Source organism: Henckelia pumila, unplaced genomic scaffold (assembly GCF_033568475.1).
Source record: "Henckelia pumila isolate YLH828 unplaced genomic scaffold, ASM3356847v2 CTG_466, whole genome shotgun sequence".
NCBI lineage: Eukaryota > Viridiplantae > Streptophyta > Magnoliopsida > Lamiales > Gesneriaceae > Henckelia > Henckelia pumila.
In genome coordinates this window covers 2,973,748-2,980,012 of record NW_027331833.1, presented here as the reverse complement: position 1 = coordinate 2,980,012, position 6,265 = coordinate 2,973,748, and the positions used below count along the sequence as shown (strand labels likewise).

The following is a 6,265-nucleotide window of genomic DNA, read 5'->3' as shown; positions in this document are numbered from 1 at the left end:
TCTTAATTGCAGTTCATGCGAAGAACACAAAGTGCGAATTTTTTACTCTTTGATCCAGAGATTGAACGAACCGCACGCGCTTTGAGAAGAGCTAGGAGAGAAGAACAACTTACCATGGCTGAAGAAAATGTCAATGAATTGCCCTTGGTGCCAATTAGAGATCATTTCAGGCCGACGATCTAGGCTCACTATTCTGGAATCCCTAGAGGGACAATAAATTCCAACAACTTCGAGTTGAAGCCGGCATTAATCAACATGGTTCAGCATAACCAATTCAATGGAAGCGCCACAGCTGATCCTCACTTGCACTTGCGCACTTTTTTAGAGATTACTGATACGGTAAAAATAAATGGTGTTTCTGAGGATATAATACGTTTACACTTGTTTCCTTTTTCTCTCAGGGACAAGGCACGGAACTGGTTGCAGTCATTGCCGCTAGGAAGCATAACAACTTGGGAGGGCATGGCTGTGAAATTTTTAGAAAAGTTTTTTCCACCATCCAAGGTCACCCAGCTGAAGATTGAGATCGGTAACTTTCAACAGCATGATTCAGAACAGCTATATGAGGCATGGGAAAGGTACAAAGATTTTTTAAGGCGTTTTCCTAATCATAATTTTGCAGATTGGGAAGAAATAGAGTTTTTCTACAATGGGTTGAATACGCCCACAAGGATGTCTGTGGATTCTGCTGCTGGGGATACCATATTTGCTAAGGACACCATTCAGGCCTATGAGATGCTGGAACAGATGACAATCAATAGTTATCAATGGCCATCTGAACGTATGAGAGTCAAGAAAGGAGTGTATAGTGTTGATCCTCTCACATCCATCACTGCACAGTTATCTGCATTGAGTACACAAGTTGCTGCTCTGAACAAGGTAAGTGTAACAGAACCTGCAGGTGTGTCGGTTGCCATAGAAGAATCTCATCCACCTGAGGAAGCTCAATATATCAATCCCAGAGGCTATGGAAATTATCGAGGTAACCCTCCACCCAATAATTATCATCCTGGTTTACGTAACCACAAAAACTTTTCCTATGCCAACAACAAAAATGTATTGAAACCCCCTCCGGGATTCAATAAAAATCAAGGGGAAGGTAAAGAGTCTTTGGAGGATGTTGTGTCTACATTTGTTACTGAATCTAGCAAGAGGATGTCGAGGATTGAAACTTGAATGGACAACATGGAGACACATATGTGCAGTTTGGGGGCTATGATGAAATCTATGGAAACACAAATTGGGCAGCTTGCACATGCGTTGAAGGATCAAAATCGAGGACAGTTTCCCAACAATACTGAAGTGAACCCAAAAGAGCAGTGCAAAGCGGTGGAGTTAAGAAGTGGCAAGAAGTTAGAGGCTGAAGATCAGAGAAAAACCAAGGAAGTTGAAGAACCAATGGTTGAAGAGATCGTGGTTGAAGAACCCAAGAAAGAAACTGAAATAAAACCAATGTATAAGCCACAACTTCCTTTTCCTCAGCGATTCAAGAAGAAGACACTTGATGAGTAGTTTTCCAAGTTCCTAGACATCTTCAAGAAGATACACATCAATATTCCATTTGCAGATGCCTTGGAACAAATGCCTAACTATGCCAAGTTCATCAAAGATGTAATGTCTAAGAAGAGGAGATTGCAAGAAAATAAAGTGGTGAATCTGACAGAAGAGTGCAGTGCAATCCTGCAGAAAAAGTTGCCACAAAACATAAGGATCCAGGGAGTTTTACTATCTCTTGTTTTATTGGTGGTTCTAAGGTAAATAGAGTTTTATGTGATTTAGGAGCAAGTATAAATTTAATGCCCTTTTCTGTATACGGGACATTGGAGCTTGGAGAAGTTAGGGCGACCACCATCACATTACAGCTGGCTGATCGGAGTATCACATATCCACGGGGTATTGTGGAGAATTTTTTGGTGAAGGTCGACAAGTTTATATTTCCAGCAGACTTCGTAATTTTGGACATGGATTAAGATGAAGAAACTCCTTTGATTTTTGGGAGACCTTTTCTAGCTACTGCACGCGCACTGATCGATGTCCACAAGGGAGAGCTCACACTTCGAGTTGGTGGTGAAGCTGTGATTTTCAATATCTATCACACCATGAGGGGCCCAAATGAGGTAAGTAAATGTAAAAGTATTGAAATCATTGACTCTCATAATTCTTTTTCATGTGCAGGAATCACCGATCCATTAGAAAGATGTTTGGTGGCGGATGAGGTATTTGATAAGGACGAGGATTGGGAGCTACATGAACAAAAAGCATTCCTTGACAGAGCTCCGAAAGAAAAAAATGGTAAGTCCTAAGGAATCTGAAGCATTGGAAAATAGTGCACCAGAGGTATCTACTGAAACTCATGATCTTAAAGAATTGCCTGCGCACTTATGTTATGCATTCCTTGGTGCAAATTCTACTTTTCCTGTTATTATTTCTGCCCACTTGTTTGTTGCAGAAAAAAATAAGTTGTTGAGAGTTTTGAGAAAGTTTAAAACAGCTTTAGGTTGGTCAATTTCTGACATTAAGGGTATTAGTCCAACAATTTGCATGCATAAAATTTTGATAGAAGAGTCTTATATCCCTTATGTTGATCATCAGAGGCGGTTGAATCCCGCTATGAAAGAAGTAGTTAAGAAAGAAGTTTTAAAGTTGTTGAATGCCGGAGTGATTTATGCTATTTCTGACAGTAGTTGGGTATCTCCTGTTCAAGTGGTGCCTAAGAAAGGTGAGATTGCTGTGGTTAAAAACAAAAATAATGAGTTAATCTCCACACGTACAGTAACTAGCTGGCAAGTTTGTATAGACTATAGAAAGTTGAACAAAGCTACTCGTAAGGATCATTTTCCACTTCCTTTCATTGATCAAATGCTTGATAGACTTGCTGGTTATTGCTATTACTGCTTCTTAGATGGTTATTCAGGTTATAATCAAATTGCTATCGCACCGGAGGATCAGGAGAAGACTACTATTACGTGTCCCTATGACACGTTTGCTTTCAGGAGGATGCCGTTTGGCCTATGTAATGCACCTGCAACTTTTCAGCGGTGTATGATGGCGATTTTTGCAGATATGGTGGAGGAAGTGATGGAAGTTTTTATGGATGACTTTTCAGTATTTGGTTCCTCTTTTGATCATTGCTTGCATAATCTATCTCTTGTTTTGCAGAGGTTCCAGGAAAAGAATTTAGTTCTTAATTGGGAGAAATATCATTTTATGGTTCAAGAGGGCATTGTCCTTGGACATAAAGTATCATCCAATGGATTAGAGGTGGATCAAGCCAAAGTGGTTGCAATTGAGAAACTCTCACCTCCGAATAATATCAAGGGCATCAGAAGTTTCCTAGGCCATGCGGGGTTCTATAGGCTTTTCATCAAAGATTTTTCAAAAATCACAAAACCCCTGTGTAATTTGCTTGAAAAAGATTCTACATTCATATTTGATGATGATTGTTTGCAGGCCTTTGAAAAGATCAAGACGGCGTTGATCACCGCACCCATCATGATTGTGCCGGATTGGAAGGAGCCCTTTGAGCTGATGTGCGATGCTAGTGACTATGCAGTGGGTGCTGTGTTAGGCCAGAGGAGAGATAAGATGTTTCGAGCCATATATTACGTCAGTCGCACCATGGATGCCGAACAGCAAAACTGCACCACTACAGAAAAAGAGATGCTTGCAGTAGTCTTTGCTTTTGATAAATTTCGTCCATATTTAATTGGTACTAAAGTAGTTGTTTATACTGACCATGCAGCGATTCGCTATTTGTTTGCCAAAAAAGATGCCAAGTCACGCTTGATAAGGTGGATTCTACTGTTACAAGAATTTTTTATTTTGAGATCAAGAATAAGAAGGGTAGTGAAAATCAAGTTGCAGACCACTTGTCGAGATTGGAGTTAGAGAATGTTAAAGAGGAGGAGAACATCAAAGAATTATTTCCGGATGAACAGATATTTCAGGTAAATTCCTCCATTCCTTGGTTTGCTGATTTCGCTAATTTTTTGTCTTGTGGTGCTATGCCTCCAGAGTTGAACCGACATCAGAAAAATAAGTTTTTCCATGACGTTAAGTTCTATCTATGGGATGATCCCTACATTTTCAAACGTTGTGTTGATCAAGTGATTCGAAAATGTGTGGCGGGGCAAGAGGCAAATGAAATTTTGGAACAATGTCATTCCTCACCCTATGGAGGACATTTTGGAGCAACCAGAACTGCTGCTAAGGTACTACAATCTGGTTTTCATTGGCCTACATTGTATAAAGATAGTTATACCTTAGTGAAATCATGTGATAAATGTCAAAGAACAGGGAATATATCGAAGGCATGAATTACCCCTCACAAGTATTTTAGAAGTAGAATTGTTTGATGTGTGGGGTATTGATTTTATGGGTCCCTTTCCCCCTTCTTTTGGGTATACTTATATCTTATTGGCAGTCGATTATGTGTCGAAATGGGTGGAAGCACTTGCCACCTCTACTAATGATGCTCGTGTTGTAGTAAAGTTTTTGCAGAAGAACATTTTTACAAGGTTTGGAACACCACGAGCGATAATCAGTGATGAAGGTACGCATTTTTGCAATAAAATTTTTAATACCTTGCTCACTAAGTATGGTGTCAGGCATAAGGTGGCGTGTGCATATCATCCTCAAACCAATGGTCAAGCCGAAATCTCTAACCAAGAAATCAAGCAAATATTGGAGAAGACGGTGAAGACGAATAGAAAAGATTGGGCAACCGAGCTGGATGACGCAATATGGGCTTATCGCAATGCGTTTAAAACACCTATTAGGATGTCGCCCTATAGGTTGGTGTTCGGTAAGGCATGTCATTTGCCTTTGGAGTTAGAGCATAAAGCGTTTTGGGCTGTCAAGAAGCTGAATATGAATATTGAAGCATCTGGGGAGTTGCATAAATTACAGTTGACTGAACTGGACGAGTTTCGAAGTGAATCATATGAGAATGCCAATATCTACAAGAAGCAAACAAAGAAGTGGCATGACAAAAATATTGTACCTTGAGAATTTGAACCAGGTCAGAAATTATTGTTGTTTAACTCCCGTCTGAAATTATTTCCAGGAAAATTGAAGTCCAGATGGTCTGGACCATTTACGGTGGAGAAGGTATATCCGCACGGTGCGATTGAGCTTCGATTTACAGATGGAAGGGTATTCAAGGTGAACGGGCAAAGGGTTAAACACTATTTTGGTACCAAAGTACGAAGTACTGAGAGTACTTTGCTCACAGACCCGGCCTAAATCTGGTGCAAGTCCGGCTGAGGACTATAAACCAAGCGCTAATTGGGAGGCAACCCATATTTTCATTTTGTCTGTTTTTAATTTTATTTCATTTTGCGTTTAGTTTTGTTATTTTTGCATTTTGATTCTTCTTCCTTAATTTTTTTTCTCAGGAACAAACTTCCAGTGCATCATGCGCGCCCGCCTCCCATTTGGCACGCCCGTGCGTCGAAAAAATCAAAAAAAAAATTAAAGAATGGTCCAGAGTCTTATGCGCGCCCGCCTGTCTTTCTGGCACGCCCGCGCGTGGAAAATTATGCAGAACAGGTGCACACAGTGTCTTATGCGCGGGCGCCTGTATCTCTTGCGCGCCCGCGTGTCCTTTTGCACAAAAAAATTACAAGGGGCAGAGATCTATGCGCGCCCGCATCTATTTATGCGCGCCCGCCCCGTCTGAATTTAAAACCTGATTTCTTTCCTTCTTTTCTCATTCTCTCTTCTGATTTTACCCTATATTTCCTTTTATTTTCTCTCCTTTCCTCTCCAAAGTTCCGATTACTCTCTCGATCTCTTCCTCTATAATTTTTCTTCTCTATACCCTTGTTCTCTTCCTTCAATTCTTCCCCTTTGCTTTCTTAATTCTTCGTCTTCTCTAAATTCTCTTCTAATCCGAGAGAGGGACATCGAGCCCGATACACAGTTATACTTTTCTGGGTTGTTGCGGCGTTTCATATTGAGAAAGTGGTAAGTTCCTCTGATCACGGGTGTGCAAATTTTTCGTTTATTGGGTTATTGAGATAGTAGTGGTTGTGGCATGGACTTGTATCTGAATTGAGGGATTTCTTGCGTTTTATTGTTGGTGCTCGTTTCATCATTGGAGAACGGCGTGTGTTGTGGCTTGAGTTTGATACTACAATTAGATTTCAGCCGAATGGGATTATTCGGTGTAATGTAGGTGATGAAGTACTCGCGCGGTAGTGGCTTCAATTTGTTAAGCAGCCCCAAGAAGCAGTAATTTCATTGGTTAGGGAATTTTATGCAA

The 6,265-nt window shown here is 40.5% G+C and overlaps 1 non-coding gene across 1 annotated transcript; it reads right to left on the bottom strand.

The window, feature by feature from the left end:
• Window positions 1-511: 511 nt before the first annotated feature.
• LOC140872690 (small nucleolar RNA R71) lies at window positions 512-617 on the bottom strand. Its single transcript, XR_012147888.1, has one exon. It is a non-coding gene; the product is annotated as a small nucleolar RNA R71 (small nucleolar RNA).
• Between the last annotated feature and the right edge of the window lie 5,648 nt (window positions 618-6,265).